This window comes from Asparagus officinalis, chromosome 1, assembly GCF_001876935.1.
Source record: "Asparagus officinalis chromosome 1, Aspof.V1, whole genome shotgun sequence".
NCBI classification, from domain to species: domain Eukaryota; kingdom Viridiplantae; phylum Streptophyta; class Magnoliopsida; order Asparagales; family Asparagaceae; genus Asparagus; species Asparagus officinalis.
Genome location: NC_033794.1, coordinates 61,081,226 through 61,095,234, shown reverse-complemented (window position 1 = coordinate 61,095,234; position 14,009 = coordinate 61,081,226).

Below are 14,009 nucleotides of genomic sequence, written 5' to 3'. Positions count from 1 at the left end.
TAGTTGTAGTGTTGATCCCATGTTATATTACCCGAGAGTAGGGTATATTTATGGATACTTGGAATACATGCCATAATCTATGGAGATGTTTTTGTTGGGTGATATTTTCCTTATGATTGCGCCAACTACCCGAGGACAGTCTGAGATTGTGACATTCGTTCATCATGGTTGAGGTTTGGAGTTGTAGTATTTCTGGTATATGTTGTTTTTCATTTATACGATTGGAATTGGTATTTAGCGATTAATAATTTGAGACATGGTATATACATGAGGGTTTTCTTGTTTGGATTATTTTGCTCAACGTACTAATTCTCGTGTTGTGGGTTTTTAAATACTAATTTCCACTTAGTGTAGTATAGATGATTTTATATCTACATACTAATAGTATTTTCTTATATACTCCTACCCCTTCTCCCTAGGGGTGGTGGAGATGATCTCGCTAGCGCTTTGAAGCTCGTTGTTTCCCCTCTTTTAAGGCGACGAGTCAGGCGCTCGAAGAGTCGCAGGTTGATGGAGTTGCATCTTAGCTTCCACTTATTTTATTATATTTGTAGTTATTTTCAAAGCTCCACAGTAGCTGTTTATTTTTTTTTCAGACATTAGAGTTCGTATTTTTATTTTGCAGAGGTTGAGTGCCTTAGTGGAATTTCATTTGACTCTTGGGTTAAGACATATTACATTGGTTCAGTTTCAAAGATATTTCATTCTATTTTCAGTTGGGTCTTGATGATGGTTGTTTATACATTTCTTCTATGCTTATTATGTCCATTGTACTACTCTATTATATTTTGCATGTTTTGTACCTTCACCTGTTTGTTGATTCCACTAAAGAGATAGTAACTGTGATGGTGAAACATGTTATTGCACGGTGTTGGTGCATGTCAGGTTTGATATTCTTGGATTCACCCTGGACTGCAGCCTTGTGTGAACCCAGGGGCGTCATATCTATGACCGGTTGACCGACCCGAGCTAACCAAAACCCTAATTGTTGACATCGGTCGACTGATCACCAATGGTCAGTCGACCGATCTGGGCAAAAATCCAATTTCCTAGGAAAAAGATGTATGTTTGCATAAATTTATCAAAACTCAAAATTTCTCAATAAAGCTCATGTATGAAACTTAACTCAACATATTTAGGGTTATTTCTACCGCATGAAAATACACATACAAATTTGGGAATAAAACTAAAACTCTAACATGTTAACATATGTAAGATCATCATGAAAACAACTAACTTTAATCAAAATTCATGTTAAATCACGTTCAAAACTTAAACTCAACACTAAAAATCCGTTATATATCTTTTTAAATCAAAAATATTAGATCGTTATTATACGGTTCAAAAAGAAGTGATCTTTATACATAAACTAAGTTTAGAAATCCGATAAAACCGTTAAGAATCAAAAAGAAATAGGGGATGGGTTTGGAGGAGATGAAACTCGCCACAAAACATGCTGATCTCCCAAAAAAATGCAAGAAGTACGATTCTCCTTCGTCAAAAAGCCCACGGTCTCGCCCTCCTATTGATTTTTCTTCTCAAAGCTCTCAAAAATTCACCAAAATAGGTTGTAGGGTTTTGATGGGAGAGGGTGGCTGTTTATACACTTGAAGGATGATGGAAAACAGGAGAAATATCGTATATATATACTTATATACACAAATGGGCTGAACCGAAACGAAACTGACCCGAAACTAAAACCTGGATTTGGTGCACCCGTCGGTCGACTGATGGCTTGCCACCAGTAGACTGACAAGCACCTATCGGTCGACTGATGGCTTGCCATCGGTCGACCGACCAGAGACGCATTCTGCCGACAGGTTCTTATGTGTTGTGCATGTTTACACTATTAAACATATGTATATGTACTTAATTGATCTCAAATCAATTACAACCATACTCATTCATCCCAGAATAGTATCAAACATGATAAAAATTATTTAATATTATTTATTTCAGTACGCTAGTACTTATAATAACTATTATATATAATTAAAGATATATATAATAACACAACACACAAACACACACACACACACACACACACACACACAACACACACTATACTATATATATACGGGGGCTAGTTTGTACTATATATCATATATAGTATTATATTGATAGGTAGTACTTACTTGGTTTGAGTGATTCGCTTAATCTATATTATACACACACACAAATATATAATATACACACACCACACACACACATAATGATAGTATAGCTATATAGTATACTTATATATTATATATTAGTACGTATAGTATATATATATGACACACACACACAATATATATTACACAGCTATATATAGCTAGTATATACAGCAGCAACACACACCACACACACACACATATAGCCGAACTAGGTATATATATACACACACCAAGTATATACACTACACACACACAGCGGTTAGCCTATAGTCTGTATAGGACTATTAATAGGACACCGTATACAGGTACTATATATATATTAGGTATATCGTATATAACACAAACATGCCCAGGTGCTATAGTATACTACGATAGTATATACGTATACTATGATATATATATACATATTATAATTACGGTAGTATATATTGCATAATACAATGTTGCTTTTCGCAACAGAATGTCGCAAAAGATCCAAAGGCAAAACAACAATGTGGATTTGAACTTGTGACAGTTTGCAACCCTTTTATAATTCATTGTGGGAAAAAATATTGTGGTATAGATTAAATTAGATTAGGTTATAAATAAAATGCTATATAATTCACATCTATTACAATAATTAATTTATGACTAAAATGTTCTGAGTTACCTAAAATTAATATATATTTTGATGGATATAAGCTCAGCTTTATTATGATTAATTGTATGGTAATTATATAAGTTAGAGCATCTTTTCACATATCTCATAACTAAAAACAAGTTGTACTCGTGCAACGCACTTGTACTATGCTAGTTTGCTTTAATTGTACTATAGTAGTTTAGAGAAAAGAAAATAAAGAGTCATGTTTACTTTGAATTTGAATTGTCGATTATATATGTTTACTACTATAAGAAACCCCATGGAGATAAGAGTAGTACTACTAGCTAGTGATATCATGTTTAATACATATATCAGTTTCATGAATTAATGCTTGATTAAATGAACATCATCCACTTTGCTCCAAAAGGAATGTCAATAAATCACAAAGAAACATTGAGTAGATGTTGCATTACAAAAAATAAACTAGTTGCCATTTGCAGCATGGGCCTAGAAATAGATGAAACATGGAGTCTTATCATTGTGCGTCGAAGATCCAAGCAGATGGCTACCCCTTGTATAGAGCTGTATCCATTAAGGTATTAAATTTGCATTAATGCATCCTGCTACAATTCAACTAACTTCACGTTGTCTATAGTGGTGCTCATGAATGCGGTAGGTTCAAATCAAAGGGGCAATGTGAGCTGGAGACTGACAGGAGTGAAAGCATAATGGCATCGTGGCCAACTCTTGGAAAATATACAAGAGGAATCTATACATTCAATGCAGTACTCTTCGCAATAAATGGGTGGTTCTCTACGAAATATTTATATGAAAAATCTGATAATCACATTTTTATACATATTTTACACTCATTATCTATTTTGTTTAAATAAAAATGTCACTAATAAACATGTTTTATCTTAATTTACAGGTTAATGAAGAATTAATGAATAAAAGATCAAAAAACTCAAATTTCCTCTATTTTAATCTTTTATGGAAGCTCGGGATCAAACCAAGCAATCTACAGAAGCCGAAGAAACAAGGATCAAATATGAAAAGAAATCAAGTGAAAATCATGTTCAAGATATTACCCACAAAGAAACGGCGATATCTCTCAATCCGGAAGGTAGAATTTAACGTATAATATATGAAAATCGTCTATCTCGACGAGACGGAGATAACTGTATTTTTAGAATTTTTTGAATTCCAATCGGTTGGCCAATTGGTCGGTTAACCGATTGGTCAACCGATTGATCCGTAACAAACTTGTTTTATGGCTAAGATTTGATCCTTGGAGCCCTAGTAAAACCTAATGGTTCTCATTAATTGTTGTAGGCTATAAATAGGGGTAGAAGGTGAGGGATTTGAGTGTGAAAATTTTTATAAAAATTTCTTTTTAATTGGAGAGGATGGTTACTCTTAATTAAGAAGGCCTTTCAAATTATAAGTTTTTGTTGCAATTAATAAAAAATATATTTACATCTTCATATTTTTCTTTTCTTCCCTTTGCTTGATTATGAAGATAAAGGAGAGATGAAGATAAAGATCAAGATGAAGGTATGCTATCACCTTGAGGCTAGAACCCTCTTGGGATGTAAATTTTTTCTTTGTCAATAAATTTATCTTTTGTTTTCTTTTATTATTTAAATAGCCAAGAGCCTAAAACTCTCTTACTTTAGATTTATTTTCATGCATATAGAGTAGATTTACTTTCATATCTTTATTTTCTTGCTTTAAATTCTTACAATTTATTTTGTAGTTTAGATTTTATTTCTTATAATTTATTTTGTAGTTTAAATTTTATTTTCTTGTACTATTCGCCTTGAGGCTAGAACCCTCTTGGGATTAGTTTTTATTTTTATTTATTTTTCTTTTCTTTGATTTTCTTTGAGGCTAGAACCCTCTAGGGAATTGCCCTTTTTTTAAAGATGTGGAACTAGTACTTGTGGGAACTCTAGAAATTGCATGAAACTAACTTTATTTCTCTTATGATTTATTTATCATTTTCTTATGCTTAAAATGATCATGTTTATGATATTCAACTAAAGATCTAATTGGTAGAAGGAATTCTAGAATTACTATTTAGTTGTTATTATTTTCATGAGTATTAATTTTATTTGAATGACAATTAGATAGGTTATGCTTTTCTTAAGTGGTTTTATAGTTTATACTTAATAAATCTAAAGTAGATTGTGATAAAAAGAGAATTATTCATATATTATAAGTGATTACCTAGTGGATTCAATTCTACATTCCTCGTATCTTTAATTGAATCTTCCATCTCTTACTTTCTTGATTTTCCTATATTTCTTGATTTGTCTCTTATTTGTTTCTTAATTTTATTTCTTTCATCTTTCTTTCTTGCCTAATTGTTAGTTTTGTTTGTTTTATTTCAATTTCTAGAGAATGGTTTGATTTTCTTTCTTTCTTTCTTGTGATTAGTTTTTATTTTTGTTTATTTTCCTCTTTTTAATTCTCCTTGAGACTAGAACCCTCTAGAGAGTTTCCCTTTTTTTAAAGATGTGGAACTAATACTTATGGGAACTCTATAAATTGCATGAAACTAACTTTATTTTCTCTTATGATTTGTTAATCATTCTCTTATGTTTAAAATGATCATGTTTAGGATATTCAACTAAGTATTTAATTGGTAGAAGGAATTCTAGAATTGCTATCTAGTTTTATTCTTTTCATGAGTATTAATTTTACTTGGATGATAATTTAATAGGTTATGCTTTCCTTAAGTGGTTTGATAGTCTATACTTATTAAAACTAAAGTAGAATATGATAAAAAAGAATGGTTCATATTTTTTTATAAGTGAGATTAGCTAGTGAATTAAATTCTAGATTCCTCATATCTTTAATTGAATCATCCATCACTTACTTTCTTGATTTTCCCTTATTTCTTGATTTCTCTCTTATTTGTTTCTTGATTTTATTTTCTTCATCTTTCTTTCTTTCTTTCTTTCTTTCTTTCCTTGTTGTTAGTTTTGTTTACATTTACCCTTTATCACATCCACTCTTTATCTCTCTAGTCAATCTCCTTTTGTTTTTTTACATACAATCACTCTCACTCTCTTTATCTCTCCACAATCACACTCATCACCCGTAATTATCACACACACACAACATAAGAACCAATTTTAATTTTCTCATACAAACACCTTCCTCGTGGGATCAATACCTTTTTATACTATAACTTGATAGTTATGCACTTGCAACTTTAGAGGTATACTTTTATACCCTATCAAGTTTTTGGCGACGTTACTGAGGAAGGTGCTTATAAGTAGGATTTTATTTATTTTGGTCCATTAATTTGTGTATTTTCTTGTGAAGGAACCAATTGGACATTGAATATCAAGAATTTGAAGATTTGCTTGTGGTAACTCTTCTTTCTAGTATTTTTAATTCCACCCATTTAGTTAGTTTCTCATAATTAGAGACAATTAGGATCTAAAAAGAAGAAAAAATTATTTTTTTTCAACGATAATAAAATTCACCCTCCACTCGGACATTTACTAACAAGATAATAAATTAAAACAAGAGCTCCCTCTCTCACATTTGTTTGATTGTTAACCTTAATTAAAAAAATAAAAAAAGTATTTTATTATTTTATTATCCTTTTGTAGTTATTTTTAATTCATAGGGTTGCATTGCATATAATAGTAAGAATTCACCATAGTGATTTGAACATCTTGATTTGACACCACTTTAAAATATTCTTAAGGGCAAAACCTATTAATCAAGATAAGGTAAGAGATTTCATCCTCTTTCCTTAGCCCACAAATCACTAATTTCTCACTACACAAACTTAAGCCATTTAAAACTCATTAGACGTTAGCCCCTAAGGATTTAAGGTTATTAAGGAACAAGAAATCCCTAAGTAAACATGTTCAAGTTTATTTAAATTAGTTGGTGTCTAAGGTAATGTTTAGGGGTTGCGTAAAGCGCCCCGTAAGGAACGATGTACTTAATTGATCTTTGATCTCCCTCTAATACTATTCTTACCTAGCTAACTAATCGAGTAAACTTCAATCTTTTCACTAAGGGAGTTTTTGGTTAGCAGCTGGTCTAGCTGAGTTTAGTCTTAACCCTAGAATTTGGAGTGATTGACACAAGTGATTGCTTTTTATTTGTTTTAGTTAGATTTTTGTTTATTCTTTCTCCTCATTCTCATTATCTTTTGGAAAATATTTTTAGTATTCCTTAAAAAAAACTAACTTCTATTTTTTTAGAATTTTGTTAGTTAAATAAATTTAAAAAATAAAAAGAATTTGCCTTGGCGTATGCAAGGTTGGATTAGGGATAATACTAATCGTTTAATCTGTTTTGAACCAATTTTGAAGAAATGGGTAATCCTAATCCATCGATTCTTCAAGATATGTGTTACCCAACTAGGAATGCAATCTCATCTTGCATTAAGCTACCCGGAGTCAATGGAACTAATTTTGTGCTTAGTCCACATTACATAAACATGCTTCTAAAATTCTTAAACATGCTTCTAAAATTCTTAGGAAATGAAAACAAAAATGCGTACATTTTTATCTCCGAGTTTGAGTAAGTTTGTCTTATGATTAAGATTAGAGAGCTATTTGAGGATGTGATCAAGCTTAGATTTATTCTATTTCCCTTAAGGACAAAGCCAAGAAATGGCTGTATAGCTTATCTACAAATTCTATCTCAACGTGGAATGAATTTGTCACCGTTTTTTCTGAAAAAAATTTTCCTATCCACAAAACGATTAAGCTTAGAAATAACATTCAAAATTTTAAGATTATTCCGGGTGAGCCATTCTAGAAGTATTTTGACAAATTTAAGGATCTTCTTATCAAATATCCTCACTATGGCCTTGAGAAATGACGATTATGCCATATCATCTATGAATGATTGGATTATTCTTCAAAAACTTTCTTAGAATAAATGTGTCAAGGGGATTTCATGAAGAAAAATACTGATGAAGCTTGAAAATTTTTAGAGAGTTTATCCAAGAAAACCATGCAATGGGAACACTGTGATGACAGAGTTTTATTAGTTCCCTAACCCAAATCCAGCGGTCTGTCCCTAGAGACAAACATTGTTTCTGAAGTAAAGATGGCTACAATCGTGCATAGGTTAGAAGCTCTAAAAATCAAAGAACGAGCCCCAGCTCAAATCAATCAAGTTTCTACCTCAGGTTCTCATAACTGTCTTTCTCCATCCCATGTTTCAGAGGAATGTCCTCTCTTAGGAAACAATCAACCACTAGAATAGGTTAATGTTGCATTCCAACATTCCATGAATGATTTATGTTCTCCAACCTACAATCCACGTTGGAGAAATCACTCAAACTTTGCATGGAATCAGGGAAACTACTCTGGAAATCAAAACTTCACTCCCTCTTCAAACTAACAATTTCCCAGGGGAAACACAGTTCCTTTCAGTTCTCAACCCAGTTTTCAACAACCAAGTCTGCTATATCCAAATCGACCTCCTCATCATCAATTTGTAAATCATATCCCTTCAAATTCAAATCATGATAAACATCTCAATATTTTAGAAAAATGTTTGGAAACCATAATCAAGGCATCTACACAAACCACAAATATGTTGACTCAAACATCCAACACTTTGAATTCCTTTATACAATCAACCAGACAAATACTTAACTCTAACACTCAAGCCATAGCTAGGTTAGAAACCCAATTTGGTCAACTAGCTAGTGTCATGAGTAAAAGATAGAAAGAAAAATTTCTGAGTCAACTCGTGGTTAACCCTTAGGACATAGGATCTAGTTCATCCTATAAAGCTCAAGTGAATGCAATCCATTCACTACGATCACGAAAACATATTAATAATCAAGTTAGAACATCTCCAAGTCAAACTCTTGAACCAGAACAAATTCGTTCTCCTTCTGATAACTCTATTCAGAAACCACCCCTTTTCGATGACCAAGACCTCGAACCCGAACTTGAGCCTAATTTTGATAGGTTTAAACCAGTGCTCCCTTCCTAGATAGACTCAGGCCTAGGAAACACTCCCCTTAGAAGGAGAAGATCCTAGAAACCTTCAAGCAGGTTAAGGTCAACATTTCTCTCTTAGATGTAATTGAACAAATCCTTTCTTATACAAAATTTTTAAAAGATTTGTTCACTAAGAAGATAAGAATAAATGTTCTAAAGAAAATCTTTTTGGCTACCAATATCAGTGATATGCTCTCAAAGCTCATACCTTTGAAACGTAAAGATCCAGCTTTTCCCATCATTTCATGTGTCATTGGAAATACCTACATTGATAAGACGCTTTTAGACTTAGGGGCAAGTGTTAATTTGCTTCCTTATTCAGTCCACCAGCAACTAGGTGTAGGTGAACTGAAACCAACCAAATGCACCTTATAGTTAGCTGATAGATCTGTCAAAGGCTCTATGAGTGTGATAGAGGATGTTCTGATTAAGGTTGGGAATTTTATTTTTCCTGTGAATTTCCTAATCTTGGAAACACAGCCAATTTCTAATCCCAAAGGATAGATACCTATCATCTTAGAAAGATCGTTCTTAGCCACTTCTAATACTCTCATCAACTGTAGAACTGGCTAAATAAAGCTATCCCTTGGAAATTCGACTACTAATCTCAACATTTTCAATTCAGGGAGCCAACCAAATGATCAACCTCTAGAAATAAATTACATTCAAGAAAGACCAAAAGAAAAAGAAGAGAATGACTCAGATCTTAGTTTTGAGGAAATCTTTGGTGAGGAGCTGAAGAAATTAGAAAATTCAGATCAGGTATTTCAGAATGAGGAAATTGTGTTATATACATGCTTTTTTAACCCATTTTTTGAAGAACACTTTGTTGATGAACTTAGATTTTTGGGAAATAAACAAAAACTAAAATTTCATATATCAACCATGAATCTTAGGGTTGAGAATATTTTTAAAGAAGAATTGGTTGTTAGAGGACAAACATTCATAAAAAACAATCTAAGTTCAATAAGAAATTCAAAATACATGACACCAGTAATACCTACCTTCAATTGCTATAAAAATTATTGAAACCTTCCGAGAATGTAGAATTTAAGCACATTTTTTAGATCATCATTTTATACTTTCTTAAAATCTGAGGTAGAAATTTCACCAATAAGTTAGGATTTGATGTAGAGCATGAATTTTTTATGTTTAATCATTTATTCTACATCTTTGTGTTTTGTCTAATAATAATAAAAAAATTATTATTCTCTCATTTTAGAGTTTTTTTGTTCTTTTATAACAAAAAATAAGAGTAAATAAATAAAAAGAAAATAAATTTTATATATATATATATATATATATATATATATATATGAAAAAATAGACATGAAAAAAGATATGAAAAAATTCTAAAATATGAAAAAAAAGAAGAATAAAATTTTGATTTCGTCCTCCTCATACTAAAGATAATTGTAGCTTTTTATCTTTATTGTTCTAGATCAACCGAACAAATGTAAATGATTTTTTTATCTGTTTTACTTTATGCATAATAGAGTTTGCATTCAGGATAATGCAAAATTAGGTGTGGGGGTGGGTACTAGTTATTTTTCCTCTTTATTTTACCTTTTTTATTCCTTCTCTCTTCTTTCTATGTCATAAATTTTTTCTTCCTTTCGAAAAAAATCATAAAAAACTTGTCACTTGCTAAATTAATAGAGTTAATTAATAATTAATCTATTTGATAAATTTTAGATTTTCTAATCCCTAGTTAGCTTTATACTCAAGTTTACCTTTTATGATTACTCTAATAAAATTCTTAAGAAATGATTCTCAAAATAGTATACTTCACTTAGACTTTTAACTAAAGTAATAAAATGTTTGCATGCTTAACTTAGAGTAGAAAATAATTTTTCAAGATGTCTTGATCTAAATATTTTTTTAAGATGTATATAAAAATAGACGTATATATATATTAAAAAAAACTAACTTTGCAAAAGAAGAGTGCGAAAAATGGGCACTAATAAAAACTAAGTACGGAAAATGGGCACCAAAAAAGAAAAAAATCTTGAATTCAAGGTGATTATATCTTATAAAATCTAAGTTGACCGAGTAATTAAGTCAAATGAGTATTTTCATACTTAATGACCTAAGCCCAGTTGGATTTGAGATTCATTGGCCCAAAACTCGTTAAATGGTCACTTAGAAAGACCGATAAAGTAGAAAAAAATCACTAAGGAATAAAGAGTGAAATAAAAAAATATACTAACAATGTTTTTATATATAGTTATATTTGTATATATGCTCTTGAAAATTTATTTTGATTAAGAGACTTGAAATTTGTTTATAACAAAGTGTTAGTATGTTCTTTTCAAAACTTTTAAATTAAATTTCTAAGTTAGACTAGCTATAATGAAAAAATTTTCTAGGAGATTTACCTTAGAGTTATACATAAAAACGTTTTCTTGAGTAATAACTAGTTTCAATTAGAATGTCTAAATAGATCAAGTAAATTAATTATTTACTAACTTCTTTAAATTGACAAGTTGATCAAATTTTGTGGGTACATTCACTGCAAACCCTCACGAGACTATATCTAGTCCACTCGGGTAACCTAGGGGTATAAAGGCTTGTTGTATGCGCTAAATACAACTGCGATTCCTACGAAAATGAGTTAGGATTTTTCTTTCTTTCTCTTTAAAATTTTCTCTTTGCTAGAGAACTAGCAAAAATTTAGGTGTGGGGTATTTAATAATCATATTTTTTACCCTCGTTGTCTATTTTTGTGACGCCCCTGGGTTCACACAAGGCTGCAGTCCAAGGTGAAACCAAGAATGTCAAACCTGCCATGCACCACACCGTGCAATAATATGTTTCACCATCACAATTAACATCTATCTAGTAGAGTCAATAACTGGTGTAGGTACAAAACAGGTAAAAGATAATACAAGATATACTAATGGAATGATAACAGTCACATAAATATCTCATCATCCCACATACAGGAATACATAGCCAAGATCTGAGTAGATAAACTGGAATACTCAACAAGTCTCAAATACAAATATCTGACGAAAAGGAAATAAGGCACACAACCTTTACAACTTCTAGAACAAGACTCTCAAATGTCTAAATAAAAATCTACTGTGGAACTCCAAAAGAAAATATAACTAAAGAGACGGCTGAAGCTGAAATGCATCGCCATCAGTCTACGACTCTCCGGGCTCCTGGCTCGTTACCTGAAAGGGGGAGGGACAACAAGCATCAAAGCGCTAGCGAGTAACATCACAACCAACCCCAAGGGAACAGGGCCCGTTGTATAAGAAAAATACAGTTAATATATAAGAGATCAAAAATTATTGATCTTACTAAAGAGGGTTTTAGTATTTAGAAATTTACAACACGAGCATAGGTACGTCGAGCGAAATAATCCAAACAAGGAAACCCTCATGTATATACCTTACATCTCAAATTGTAAACTCCTAAATACCAAACCCAAGGTTCTAGTGTAGTAATAATAATAAAAGAAATACGACGAACACCAGAGCATGAAAACAGTGTTGTGACATAGCCCACATGAGTATCATGTTATTACTTACATGAATATCATGTCAAAATCTACATAAGTGTCATGTCAAACTCACATGAGTGACATGTCAGAAAACGATGAAGTGTCCAAAACATAGACTATATAAATTAAACGTCCAACCCATAGACTGCATGAAGTAAACGTCCAACTCATGAACTAAAAATAACCGTTGTCCAACGCATGGACCGGATGTGACCGTTGTCCAATGCATGGACCGGATGCGACTGTTGTCCAATGCATGGACCGGATGTGACCGTTGTCCAACGCATGGACCGGATGGTAATGCATATCCAACACAAGGATTAATATATATATATGAGATTAATGGGTGTCCTATGTCAAGGAGGGGATTTCCTCCTTGAAAATGATGTGGCACAATCCCCACTATTTGATATTCTCTCTCCTACTTTATTCACATGGTAGGGATCGTGCCACATTATTTTCAAGGAGGAAATCTGTGACGCCCCTGGGTTAACACAAGGCTGCAGTCCGAGATGAAACCAAAAATATCAAACCTGCCATGCACCACACCGTGCAATAACATGTTTTACCATCACAATTACTATCTCTCTAGTAGAGTCAATAACAGGTGTAGGTACAAAGCAAGTAAGAGATAATACAAAAAAATCAACTGATGAAATAATAGAGATCAAATTAATATTTCATCATCTAATATACTGAAATACAAGTAAATGTTTGAAATAAATGAACTGGAGTTCTCAACAAGTCTCAAATACAAAATGTCTGACAAGAGGAAATAAGGTACACAGCCTTTACAACTTCTAGAATAAAACTCTCAAATGTCTACACAAAAGTCTACAGTAGAGCTCAAAAGAAAATATAACTAAATAGACGGCTGAAGCTAAAGTGCATCGCCATCAACCTGCGACTCTGCTCAAAAGAAAATATAACTAAATAGACGGCTGAAGCTAAAGTGCATCGCCATCAACCTGCGACTCTCCAGGCTCCTGACTCGTTACCTAAAAGGGAGAGGGACAACGAGCGTCAAAGCGCTAGCGAGCAACATCACAACCAACCCCAAGGGAAAGGGCTTGTTGTATACAGAACATACAGTTATTGCATAATAGTTAAAAATCATTTATACTAACAATAGTAGGTTTTAGTACTTAGGAAGTTACAACACGAGCATAGGTACGTCGAGCGAAATAATCCAAACAAGGAAACCCTCATGTATATACCTTGTATCTCAAATTGTAAATCCCTAAATACTAAACCCGAGGTTTAACACAAGAAACAATAAAGAAAAGAATACAAACCCATCTCTACCGATACAATTTAAACATGTCAAAGCTACACTAAGTGTCATATCCAGCCTAGGTAGCTATCATGTCCCAGCCTTATATAATATGTCGTGTTCCAAACTCGGTTAAGAAACATACTCAAGGTTTAGCAATTATCCAACATAAGACTGTATTGGATTATTGTCCAACACGAGGATTTTAATGGATTATAGTCCAACACGAGGACTTTAATGGATTATAGTCCAACACGAGGACTGTGTATAAGAATCATGGAATACTAATAGTATACATATTCTACTCTTGTACATGCCTCGCTGTACAGATCTAAGCTTGTGTCAGAAAAGTCATTTTTACATGTGTAGATAAAATCATAAATACTGCAATTTAATACCCGATAAACAAGGCAACATTCTCATGTTCAACAAAAGCTCAACAGAACCCTCGATCATATATGAACACTGTATGAAAGTATAAGCATAGTAG